This window comes from Ranitomeya variabilis, chromosome 2 (genome assembly GCF_051348905.1).
Source record: "Ranitomeya variabilis isolate aRanVar5 chromosome 2, aRanVar5.hap1, whole genome shotgun sequence".
NCBI lineage: Eukaryota > Metazoa > Chordata > Amphibia > Anura > Dendrobatidae > Ranitomeya > Ranitomeya variabilis.
In genome coordinates this window covers 744,850,429-744,864,691 of record NC_135233.1, presented here as the reverse complement: position 1 = coordinate 744,864,691, position 14,263 = coordinate 744,850,429, and the positions used below count along the sequence as shown (strand labels likewise).

At 36.8% G+C, this 14,263-nt stretch overlaps 1 protein-coding gene across 2 annotated transcripts in view; it reads left to right on the top strand.

Moving 5' to 3' along the window:
* Window positions 1-14,263, top strand: part of GRIK2 (glutamate ionotropic receptor kainate type subunit 2) — a 1,301,067-nt gene that overhangs the window by 780,995 nt on the left and 505,809 nt on the right. The window lies entirely within an intron of this gene.

Below are 14,263 nucleotides of genomic sequence, written 5' to 3'. Positions count from 1 at the left end.
CAACACAACTGATGGTCCCAACCCCATTTATAAGGCAAGAAATCATACTTATTAAACCTGACAGGGCACACCTGTGAAGTGAAAACCATTCCCGGTGGCTACCTCTTGAAGCTCATCAAGAGAATGCCAAGAGTGTGCAAAGCAGTCATCAAAGCAAAAGGTGGCTACTTTGAAGAACCTAGAATATAAGACATAATTTCAGTTGTTTTACACTTTTTTGTTAAGTATATAATTCCACATGTGTTAATTCATAGTTTTGATGCCTTCAGTGTGAAAATACAATTTTCATAGTCATGGAAATACAGAAAAATCTTTAAATGAGAAGGTGTGTCCAAACTTTTGTTCTGTACTGTATGTACAGCAAGAAGTTGTCTTCACATCGTAATTCATATGTTTATTCTTTTTAGCAGTTTTAAGTGCTTTTTCAGGCAGATTTCAGACAGAGCCTGCCTGTGATTTCAAGAAGAGACAGAAGGATTTGAGCAAACCAACATCTGCTAAAGATCTGTGGTTTGTTCTTCAAGATGTTTTGGGACCACCTCCCTGTTAAGTTCCTTCAAAAACTGTGTTTATCTAGAAAAATTGATTCTAATTTGATGACAAAGGGCAGTCACACCAAATTTTTATTTGATTTACTTTTATCTTTTGTTCATTCTCTTTATTTATTTATTTTTATTAATTAACAATCAATGCTTCTATTTTTTTTAAGTATTATTACTTGTAAATATTTTTTCACAATTGCCCCAAACTTTTTCAGAATGCTTTATATTTACTGTACATACAGTGTATTATTATTTTAGTGTATCCCTATTATTGTAAAAGTCAAGCAATAGTAACTGCAACATCGCAGAATTATACATAGTAAAGGACAATGACATTTTTAAATAAAAGACAGATGCATTTTTCATTTAATCCTTTTGGTGTCAGTGTGTTCATGCTGGTTCATTGATTAAAGAAATGTACTATTTGAATCTTCTGTCTGTTCTATTACGTCTATTAATGGGTTATTGCTGAGGATTCATTTTTTTCATTATTACTATGAACATTAATTTCTATTTCTTCTGTAGAATTACTTCAGCAAAAAATAAGAATTTATTACAGTTATTATTACAGTAAAAAACAGGAATGAATATTGTCATGAATACTGTTTTCCTGAAGTTTTATATCACTAACAAGTGTTCTTGTTAATTACCTTAAAAGGATGAAGTTTCATAATGCATAATATAATATTTATTTTTATTATTATTATTCTTAATAATAATAATGTAAAATTCTCACATTTATGATTTTTTTCTGTGAAAAACAAACAGAAAATTGAACTTTCACAACTCCCAAATGTTTTATTTGAACATTTTCAGGCAATTTCAATAATTGTGTTTTGGGTGGCTGTTTTCTTTTCACTACAAAGTGCATTTTCTATGAAAGGCTGCAGCCATTACACGTTATGTTGACTTTTAACCAAAGGGTTGTAACTTGTCAGAAAAACCATCAAGTGTTATAATGTGTGATGCTTTTTGCCATTGTTTACTGCTCAGAATGTAATTGCCATAATTTAGTTGACATGAACAGTTGCTATTGACTAAAAATATGTCCTTAGTCTACACTAGATGGATGACAAGTAACATAAGAAACATGGTTTGTAATCAGAATAGCAAAACCTAGACAGAAACATGTTAAATGAAGCTACATCCATGATTTATTGCATTTAATAGCTTAACATTCAAAATTCTAATATTTTGTGATATTTGTATGTCATTAAAGTTAGGATGTTAGCATTTATCTATTACATGTTGTTTAATTTTCATATAAAGTTTTGGGGCACAATTTTCTTTGCTTTCATCGGTAGTTTCTTCCTTTGCTTGGAAATCAGTTTTGTAAATCTGCAAATGCATTTTCCAAAGTCTATGTATAATATTACAAATATTTGTTTATGGTGCAATCAGGTCACTCAGTTTTTTTATTAAGTGTAGTTGTTTCATAGCAAGTAGTTGGCATGTATAAAACAATAACATTGAGCTTGGCATAATAGAGGGCCCTGTATATCACGTTTTTGTGGTGCTTTGGTAGTTTTCTGGTACTTCTGATAGTTCAGAGGCAGTGGGAAGGAGGAGACTGAGTTCCATGTGATTCTTTATCACAGGTCAGTGTGTGGACACAGTATGCATGTACTGTGCAATGTGTACATTAGCTTTATGTTAATTGCTCACAGAAAAGTCTCATCTTTCCTGTATAATGGCGTAAAGGTGATTTACAGCGAACATATAACAAACGTTTTTACAAAAAAATTATGCAAGGGGTGTTCAATAATTTATTTACCTGAATATGAAAACAACATTTTTGGAAATAATTGAACTTACTCATTTTCAATGTAATACCCCTTGGCTTCAACACACTTATTACTCTTTGACTCTAGTGATCAGATGCCCTTGGAATAGAAGGAGTAACCATGTTACTGCTATTTTGACTGCATTATCATTAGTAAATTGTTGCTCACACAGATATTTGTTGAAGTTCTGAAATGGAGAGTAATCATTAAGAACCAGATCTGGACTGTAGGGTGTATAGTTAAGCGCTATGAAGCTGCATTCCTTGATTGCAGCAAGTGATTTGCAAGACCTGAGCTGGCACATTGTCGTGAAGCAGCAATACACATAATGTCTTCATGCCTTCATTGTTGAAGCCTAAGTGTGGCATGAATTCTAGTAATAAAACACTTTTGCATCCCCAAAAACTGTTGCCATGGTCTTTCCAGCTATCTGTTCAACACAAAACTTCTTTGGGGTTGGTGACCCCTTATTATTCAATTGCATGGACTCTTGTTTGGTGTCAGGATCTTGGGGGTGGACCGATTGCTGGGACATGATTTTTGCTTAGGCATCAACATTCATGGAACCCACCAGTAACTGTCCTTTAATATCATCAAAACATTATGAATTATACTAAAACTGTGCAACTGAAATGCCTGCAACACCTGAAGATTTTCTAAAATCATGGCCTCCATTTTATGATGTATTTCTACTGAAGATGCTTCTATAGGTTGCTCTGAATGGGAGTCATCGTCAATTGATTCCCTAACCCATGAAACTGCTTAGATAAACATTTACTTGTTTGTAGGAATGTGCAACCTGGCACAGCAGGGAGCTGTATTTCCCTGTAACTGGGCTCTTTGGATACCTTAGAAACAGTGGGAAAATGAACAGCAAAGGAAAAAGATGTTCTCCAGAGATGTTTTATGATCTATTATGGGTAAAATTGTGTAAAAATAACATTATGTAAACAATAACAACATGTGTAAAACTTCTGCAAAATATATTAAAAAAATAAATAAATAAAAAGTCCCCACAAAAAATAAATCTTTTTTATTATGAAATACATTTTATTACGTACAGTATATAAATACAGAAATAGTAACTGCGGATTTGTTCTACATGAAAAATAAAACATCTAAACAAAAATAAACCAATCCAAAAATAGCTTTTTTCTCTATGCTTGCAAAGAAAGAAAAAATATGTATATGTAGTTATTTATATGTATACCAAAACAGCACTAATAAAAAAAACATACAATTTGCCCAGTATAAAACAAAGTCTCATACAATCATGTCAGAAAAGATAGCAAAATTGGCTACTGAAAAGATAAAAGGAAAAAAAAAAAAAAAATGACTAGACTCAGGCCTGGTCACTATGGGGTTAAAATTGGGTATTTACACCCCATTAATACTCTCCTGTTATTCAACATGATTTTTCAGTAGTTCTGCCTTATTTTATTATTCTTTCTTTCTTCTACAAAGATGGATTAAGTCAGGAAATCAATGTTTTCAAAATTAATTACAATCAAGAAGGCTTCATCCAGCTGACAAGAGAAATATAGGATGTAAATAATTAGATGAGCTATTGTGACAGATGCTCTATTGATTTATTATAAAAGAATTAAGGTTAGAAAAGCTGTAGTAGAGATAGATAAATGCTATTTAACAACAAAATCTAAAGGTAACGGATCATGTTTTATCTTGAGGACAAGTGCACAACTTCTGTATACATAGACACATTTTACATTTACATATTATTTCTGCTAAAATAAAGCTCAATAAATATATCATGTTTTATAATTAAAGAAAAAATCTGTTGTTAATTATATATTGTACATTTTTTTAGACTGAGTATAATAACCCCTTCTTGATATTTAAAGGGAACCTGTCACGCCTTTTTTTCGATATGAGATAAAAAAATATGGTTCAATAGGGCCTGATCTCTGCTTTACATCAGTACCTTTCATATCCCCCAATTCCCCACCTTTGCTGAGAAAATACCTTAGTAATCTCTCCGTTTTTGTATGTAAATCACCCCGGTCCGGTCCCGTGGGTGGGGCCTAATTGCTGTCTCTCCCCCGGCTCCTCGGCGTGCTTGACGTAATGAGATCTGTGAATCGCACAGATCATATTTAGTTTCTGCGCATGCGCATTGAATTGGCCTCTAGCACCTGCGCAGTACGTCAAGGAAAATGCTGGCGCATGCACTATAATGAGCTAATGAGAGGCCACTTTAATGCGCAGGAGCAGAAAACAACTCCCGCCAGCGCAGGAAAGAAGAGAAATTTATGTATAGAGCAAGGCAGGAGGTGGGGAGAAACAGCGAATAGGCTACTCCCATCAGACCGGACCGGGGTGATTGACATAAGAAAATGGAGAGATTACTAAGGTATTTTCTCAGCAAAGGTGGGGAATTGGGGATATGAAAGGTATTGATGTAAAGCAGCGCTCAGGCCCTATTGAACCATATTTTTATCTCATATCGAAAAAACAAGGTTCCCTTTATCGTTAGTTTACATCGTGATTGAGGAGGGGTTCCTCCAAATTGACATCAACTTATGTCATGCAGCCATGAGGACACATAAGCTATGTTTGCACGATCGTTGCACGGAGCTCAGCAGTGACAGCCAGGGGTGGTGGGAGCATCACCCTAAGTGACATGCTCAATAGGGATCGCTGCATTTAGAAGGCTAAGAGAGGGAGGGGACACCATCTCCCAGCCAATTGGCACTTCTGAAAATTATTTGTGGGCTGCCGATGATAGTCATGGCAATCCAGGTTAAATGAAGACCTCCGGGTCTGCCAGCTAGGGTGGCCCTTTAGGCATTCTGTCAGTGTAACACTAAAATATGTAATACAATGCAATACTTATGCCTTGCAGTGCATTTTACCAGTAATAAGGGTAATAAAAGTTAAAGTCCCATGGAGGGACTAAGTAAAAAAGTTTAAAAAAAAGTTAAAAAGAAATTTTAAAAAGTCACAAAATAAAAAGTTATGCTAATAAATATTTTTTATGTAAAAACAAAAATAGCAAAAAAGATTAGACATATTTGGTATGACTGCATCTGGAAAGACCTGATTTATAAAACTGTCAGACTGGTTAACCCCATCAGTTAAAAACCATAAAAAATAAATTAAAAACGTGGAACGTACTGTTTTTTCATCACACCACAAAAAAGGTTGAATAAAATGAGATCAAAAAGTTGAATGTAAATAAAAATGGTTTCTTGTTGTTGTTCCACAAAAAACAAGTTACCATTCAGCTTTGTCAGAGGAGAAATACAAAAGCTATATCTCTCAGAATATAGCGATGCCAAAACAAATTTTTGTTATATAAAATGGAACTGATAAATATGATCCAAAATGTTATGTAAAATGTTCCCAATAAAAACTTCAAGTCAATCCACAAAAAAGCAAGTCCCCACTACGGTCTGTCATCTGTCAAAGGAAATATAGAATCCACATTGCTGTTAGCACAAAGGCTCTGGAAAAGCGCTATGGCTGCTCGCCCCCTAAAAGAAATCCAGAAAAAATGTAATTCCTAAATTCAAGTACCCCCTTCTTTCTGAGCCCCTATGTGCCAGAACCACATTTACCATTCACATACTTGGTATTTCTGTAGCGATAGGAGCACTCTTAAATTATGGGTGAAGTTTTCAGAAGCATGATCTTGGCATAATGTACTGGGCACTACAATGTACAGGCACTACAATGACAGATTTTCAATTTCTACTCAACAGATCCACTACTACTTGTTTCTGTAAAACACTTTTGGAGTCAAAATCGATATTACACCTGTAGATAAATTCCAAGAGGAGCTCTTTATATAGTCCACAAACTATTCTCAGAAAATGTTTTCTCCAAGAGCCAAATAGCACTCCTCCCCTGCTGTATCTTGCTGTGTGGCTATGCAGTACTGTACAGCCACATATGGGGTATTGCTACGTTCAGCAGTAATTGTGACCCATTTTGGTGCTATTTTTACCCATTTCACCATGTGAAAATATAAAATCTGGGGCTAAAACAACATTTTTGTGATAAAATTGCAATTATTTTTTCTTTACTGCCCATTGCACCACACCCGTGATGTCAATATGATCACTGTACCATTAAATGAATTGAATGAGAGGTGTAATTTATAAAATAGGGTAGGGGTGTTTTGCTGTTCTGGCACCTCAGGGGCTCCTCCAGTGGGTTATGGCATCCACAAACCATAACAGCAAAATCTGCACTATAATATGGCACTTCTTGCCTTCTGAGCTGTCCACTGTACCACTTTGATTTAACGGCATAAAAATTCATAGTTTGATAATTTTTAAATTTCACATTTTATGTAATTTTTTTTATATTTTCATAAATAAATGCAAATCAAATTGACCAAAATATATTACTAGCATGAAGTACATGTGTCATGAAAATACAATCTCAGAATCAATAGGATAAGTTAAAGAGTTCCATAGATATTACCTGATATAGTAACAAGCAACAGGGTAAAAATGGTTTGAACTTTTGAATTTCAAGCTCCATATCTTACTATTCAATACTGATTTGAAATTGAGACTACAATCCTCTTAGAGACAATCACTTTGACTATTTCATATTTAAATTTTACTTGCAACTATATAGAATGTGATTAGTTATGCAGATTCTTGTCATGTCACTGCAATGTTACTGTTTTGTTCCTGGTGGTGGAAAAATTATTTTCTTTCTGTATACTACAAATTACAACCTGTTCTCACATTCACTAATAGATCTGGGTTTTATTACGTTGATTCTCAAATGAAAGTTCACTGGTTCATATCGAGGAGCAGGCATGAAAGATTTCCCCAAAAAAGAGAAACAGCATCATCCATCTCATCAATAGTGGTCTCTCAGCAAAGAAAATTGCCAAATTGCATCATGTGAGTGACATGACAGTTGGAAGATTATGAAATTAAGTTCAACCATTGATTTTAAAGCAAAGAGGTGGACATCCAGGCAAATTATTTGAGTCCACAATTCGTGTCATCACAAGGTCTATCAGTTTTGATGCAGCAAACAAAGCAGTAGAGGTGTCTGTTAGGTGTCGAGTTCCCGCCGCTGCACAGGGGGAATCTCAAACCATGTCCTCTGCAGTCTCACATTTTTCCTCAGCCGCAGCAGAGCCTGTTCAGCAGAGACATTGGTCCCAGTGTCCTCGTCAGGCTAATGCTGTGCGTCTAGTTGATGCTGCCGCTCTAGGTCCAGCTATTGCAACCAGCATTAGCCAGCAGCGAGCAGATGCTCCTGTGACTGTGTCCTGCTTTTCTCCATCTGAGCATGCCTGTGAGGCGACCGCTCATTGGTGGTCAAAAGCCACATGCTCAGGTCCTCAAGCAGCTCGAATTGGGCCATCAGCAATGTCCCTGAAGGCTGTGGCTATAATAGGATCGCAAGGCCGCACAGCCATGCGCTAGTATATCCTAAACGTGGTGTGTGTGCTAGCATGATTGTCTGGTGCAAGCTCCTAAATATCCCCTTCCCTAGTGTTATGTTTGTATTTCAGTGATTGGAGCAAATACAGTGCCAAGCAGTGCTTTACCAGCACTTTACAAGTCAGACAGCATCTATTAGTGGCGTACGCAAGTGCGACGCCGTGCGCATCTAGTGCGCTAAATTCCCTAGCAGGGTGGTTAGTGGCATTTGCCACTGCGGCGCTGCATGCAGTTAGTGTGCTAAATGTCAGTTGTTGCTGAGGCATCGCAAGGGCGATGCCGTGAGCATAGTGGGTCTAGAGGAACTCTAACCCCGCATCCTTGGGGCTGAGTCCTGTGACCGAACACTTGTACTGTTTCTGCTGTGCTCTGTGAGGCTTCATAGAGTACAGCCTTCGTATTCTGTGGTACTGCAGCTCTGTGAGGTAGTAGAGTTTGTCGCAAGAGCACACTGAGTAATGGTTAACTTACATGTGTCCAGTGTGGTACTGCCATTTAGTATCTGCCATTACCGAGCATCAGTTATTATCTCTGCACAGTGGACCCCATGCTGCTAATGCACCTTATTGTTATTATTATATTTATTTGGTGCGTTCCGCCAGCCCTAACAGCGTTTCGTATGCTTTATAATAGTGAGATCACAGACGTCCATGCAAGCACTGTGCGATGCACATCTCACATGTCTGGAGTGGTGGCCTGAAAAGAGATGAGAAATCCTTTGTTAGGGCTGGTTGAACACACTAAATAATAAAAAGGGAGATTTGAGGTGCATTCGCAGCCGGGGTCCACCATGCAGAGATGGAACCTAACAATAACTGATGAAAAGCATTGGTTAAACTATTAGTATACTAAACGGAAAAATGAAATTAATACTCAACCAATGTGTCTATGGACAAAATATGGACAATCGTCGCTACGACATACAAAAACAGAGGCTACACACCCCACGATAAAGAGCAGTCCAATGTATAATAAAAAGGTATAAATTTTATTCAAAATTACATGGTGAAGGGATATAGCAACAACAATAAAAATACAGAGGGTTTAAAAGAAACACTCTAAGGTCGGCAGAATACACAATGGGACAAATATAGTAAGTACATATTGATTATTATGCAAACACTACCCCATAAAATTGTGTCTACTTATAATAATAGTATACAACCCTAAAAAGTGAACAAATAAACACAAAAATGAAAAAGCAATTAAAACAGCATTTTCACCACAGCAACGTAGATGCCCGCACCATATATCCAAATATTAGAGAAATGAAGAAAAAGGGAGATTTTCATTTAGTCCTAGCGGATGGACTGTTTGTAACGTCCAGATCCACCACCATCATCACTCCAAATGGCAGGTAATTGGTATACCCTTTATCATATATTATATTGGTTGTCTGCAGCGTAGCTCTTGTTATAGCTGGTGGTAGGACCATTATGTCCACATTGTGTGTACCTCCTTGCTGCCTATTTTCACCATTTATCATGTACCTCCATTCCAACTGTAGGTAATCGGTATACCCCTTATCATATATTGCATTTGTTGTTTGCAGCGCAGCTATTTTTAAAGCTGGTGGTAGGACTATTAGGTCCACATTTTGTGTACCACTCCGCTGCTTATTTCTCCATCATATAACATGTCTTTATTCTTTTTCTGCTATTTATTATAAGTAGACACAATTTTATGGGGTGGTGTTTGCATAATAATCAATATGTACTTACTATATTTGTCCCATTGTGTATTCTGCCGACCTTAGAGCGTTTCTTTTAAACCCTCTGTATTTTTATTGTTGTTGCTATATCCCTTCACCATGTAATTTTGAATAAAATTTATACCTTTTTATTAGAGATGGAACCTGCTGTTAAGTAATGCGGAACAAGATGGCGGATGAACGCTTGTGCAAACGTGGGTTAGACTTCATCCAGTGTGAATGGAAGCGAACTCTGTTGCTTCACAGAGTCACTAAAGGAACGCTGTGCCCTGTTAGCAGTAACAGGATGTAGCCGGTAGATGCTGGTGGGATTCCTATGAATCACCCCCACTATACTGATGATTGGACTCGCTCAGACCCTCGATGGCTTTTGAGCCCGTGACTGAGGATGAACTGAGTCAGAAGCTGAGTCCAAGCGGGAATTCCCACCCTACACTGACCGGTGGTATAAACGTGGCTGTGCCACCTAGATATAGCACTGACAGTTTGCTCCACTCACCCTAATACCCAAACAACAGCCAAAAGGATGGGGTTTATTGAGGAGCTTTCACCAGTCTCAATCACACAGCACTCATACACCTAGTCAGGTTTATACTAGCACATGGCCGAGTGGCCATGCAAGCCTTTTATAGATGTAGCCTTCTGGGATCTACCTAGTGGTCCAATCGGAGCTGCTACAGGACCTGAGCATGTGACCAATGAGAGGTCGTGACACATGCATGCTCAGTAGACAAAAATCAGGACTTAGTCCCCGGAATGTCTGCTCACCGCTGATCAATGCTGGTTACAAAGGCACCTGGGATGGCAGCTGTAACCAGTTGCACAGTATCAGCTTGAGCCAGACACTGGGACCAGTGTCTCTGCTGAGCAGACTCCACTGCGACCGGGGAAGGATGGGAGACCGCAGAGGACATGGTTCAAGATTCCCCCTGTGCAGTGGCAGGAACTCGACACCTAACATCCTTGACTTTAATATTGTCACAAGAATCGCCTCCTCGAGTTTTCAAAAAGCTACAAAAATTGACAGTGACTTGGAGCAATGGGACAAAAGTCAATGGACTAGACTGTGATATGTGCAAATGGGTCTGAAATAAAAAAGAGAAAAAGGAGCTAATGAATTGAGAAATTAAAGGAACTGTCAAGTTTGGTGAAGGAAGCATGATAATATGAGGTTGTTTCACATTCTAAGGCAGGTAGTCTCAATGTTGAGCTATATGTGAGTATCCTACTATCCTGCAAGATGAGTTACTTTGTAGGCTCGAGTGCTATGAGTATGAAAAGGATGATATAGCGTTCCAGCTGGACAATGACTGAAAGCATACGTTGAGACTGTCAAAAAAATGGTTCAATGAAAATGAAGTAGAGGTACTAGATTGGCCCCCACAGTCCCCAGACTTCAACCCAATTGAACACTTGTTGGTGTAGATTAAGAAAAAGCTGTCTACATACCAAAGTGAATCAACCAGAATGCACAAATTTGGGGAACATGTAGAAGAGACCTGGAATCAGATTTTTGTCAAAACGTGCTTGAATCTGATCGAGAGCTTGTCTAGAAGGATTCAAATAGTGTTGAAAACCAAACGAGAATTTACAAAATACTACCAAAATAATGCAAATTAAAATGTAGATTTTTAGGAGCAAAACAGTAACAATGTAGTAACAAGAATCTGAATAACTAATCATATGCAAGATAATTTCAACTTACATTTATGTATGAGATAGCCCAGATGATTATCCTTAAAAAGATGGTAGTCTCACGTTCAAAGATATGGCGGATGATGAGATATGGAGCCTGAAAGGCAAAAGTTTAAAAAAATATTACTCTATTGTGTGTCAGTGTATATTGATGCTGGTCAAAATTGTAAAATTTGGCCTGGTTAGGAAGGTGAAAACGGGCTTGGTGGTCAAGGGGTCAAGGGAGGTACTGAATATTTCCTCACAAAACTGTTCTTGTATTTCAACCACTCTGCTGCGTTGATGAGTTTCTTGCTTAGACCTGTGAGCTAATTCATTAAATATATATATATATACTGTATATATATATAAAATTATTACTAGCAGTAGTATGTTTTTTGTACCTTTGTTACATGCCCTTCCAATTAAAATGACTTCCTTTATTCAATCCAGTGTAAAATACATTGTGCAGACAGACAGACAGACTGGAGGTAGGGTAGTACTTACCTTAACCTTTTTAAACAACTGGTTCTTACTCATGGTGTGGTCATTTAACATAACAAGACTGTAATTTCTTTCACTGATCACTAAACTTCAAAATTCACAGAAGCTCTTTATAAGACACCGCAGGCAATAACAACTACTGCGAATGCTATTGGGCTGTTCAGCAGTAGTTGCTAAATCATAGCTCCCATTTTCAATAGCTCTGTAACAATGGATTGAATCTACACCACATTGACTTATTAAGCTTATAATATATGTGACAATAGCAATTTTTTCCTGTTCTGCTGGACCACAAAAACAGTACAGGAATGAATAATGAAGCAATATGCTTATTTCCATGGAAACCACAGAAAAGGACCATGAAATAAAAGATGTTTCCTATCTCACCATACAGTAAATTGGTCACTAAACACTTTGTAATGATCCTAGGCATTTGTTCAAAAAATCGAATATTTATACAGACATTTTACAGTGTAAATTTAACAAGCCATTACTGTTCTGTGCTATCAACAAAAAAAGTCAACAAGTTATCAGGAAGATATGTAAGAAAATATATTCTGGACATATTTTCATTAGTTAACGTGTAATAAAAGTCTTGAAATCTAAAAATAGTAGTCAGTTTTCCCATTAGAACTGACAGATTATAATTAAGTGAACTCTCACTTTGTTGTCTAATAGCACAGTAACCAAATTATCAAACTGAGATAATACTTTCAATACTTGATACATACTAGCCATGAATTGGGCTACATGTATCAGCTGACAGATTCTCTTTAAACGACAGAAATTTGTGGTATGGTTTTGAGAAATTGGTTGGAGGTTTAAATGGATTATTTAAACAGAAGAAATTGGAGATATGACTTTGAAAAAATTAGAGCTATAAACATTGTGTTTTATGTCCCAGGTTTTATTAACTTCCCTTGGGTTCTCTTTTGATTAACTCAAGTTTCAGATTCTTGTGTATAATTTATAATTTTTCCTAAACCACTTATAAAGTTCCATGCAACTCCACAATGACATTTGATTCTTTCAATCAAGTGTAAACTTTATATGTTCACTCTTTTGAAAATAATAAAATATTTTTTATGTCATTTTCTATAACTGTTCCCATAGCTGCTATTCTGAATGAGTCAAATTACAGAAAAATTGGAAGAAAACAAAGGTCCAATAACCATACAATGCAATTTACCAGTTCATAAAACAGCAAAATGAAATCTCTCTTGAAAATTTATTAAATTGTATTTAATAAAATTGTATGTGGGATGTGTGAGAAAGTGTGAATTAAGTGAAATTATTTCAGGGACAATATATTTTATGGCATGTTGATGGTGTGAGTCGTTCAAAGCATTTCTTCTTAGTTCTAATTAATTATCTGTAGTAGCAAAGATTATAAAATACTGAATAATGTGTTATATTCTGTGGTACATTTTTGTAAACTTGAAAATAAATCAGTGATTTGTAAATATTATTGTGTTATTGGATTAACCTTTCTATGTTTTGCTGACATAGTCAAAAGAGAGATAGTTTTTTTGGAGATAAGTTGTGTCTGTTAGTGTCATCATTTTTGGGGAAATATAATTAACAAACTCTTATTAACCCTTAATTAGAAGGAATCTGAATAATGACACTATTTTTTGCATTTTATGGTATTTGTTGTGCTGCACAAATATAGTGTTATCCTTATTCTGAGGAGCAATCCAAATATGGCAATATCAAATTTGTATAATTATGTATATTATTTTGCATAATAATCGCACTCTTTGAAAACAAATTGCCATATTCTGACAGCCAAAAGTTTTACAATTTTCCATCCATTTTAATTTTCATTGTTGCCATGCCTCCCGAAGAAGCAGAGCGAAACACGGATTGTTACAGAGGGACGCCATAGTGCCTACGGGGATTTGGGCAATACCAGTCTTCATGTTCCATTTTCTGTTATTTTAACATCTGCCATATCTAGCCAACAATGGCACCGTACTTCTTTTGCGGCTAGCATCTATCCAGCCCTAGGTTTATTAACAGGCTGGGTTATAAACTATTCTATTTAGGCATGCTCATATAGCAGCCATTAAACACTTGTTTTCTACCTTTTTCCTTCCTTTGATATCTTAAGGTCATGGTTATTTGCACTTTACACAACCAATTTTTTCTGTCTTCTATAGATCAGTTTGTGTATTTTTTATAGGTATAGTATTAGGCAATTTTGTATCTAATTATTAAAGGGACTCTGTCACCTGAATTTGGCGGGCTATGTAAATGCCCCGTGTCCGGTCCGATCGGCGGTGTTTCCTCTTCTTTCATTCACCCCTTCCTTTCCCGCTGGCCGCAATATTTTCTTGAATTTCAGGAGGTTTCCTCCGTAATTCACGGTTGCGCAATGCAATCTTGCCTTGCGCATGCACATTATGCTTTGCCCAACTGCAGGTAAAGCCGAAAAGCATTAGTGCGCATGTGCCAGCACACTATGTCCCATAAGTATTTTGCTGTGTTCCAGGACATAGTGCGGCGGCGCATGCGCACTAATGCTTTTCGGCTTTGTCCGCAGTTGGGCAAAGCATACTGCGTGTGCACAAGGCAAGATTGCATTGCGCACGCGTGAACTACGGAGGAAAC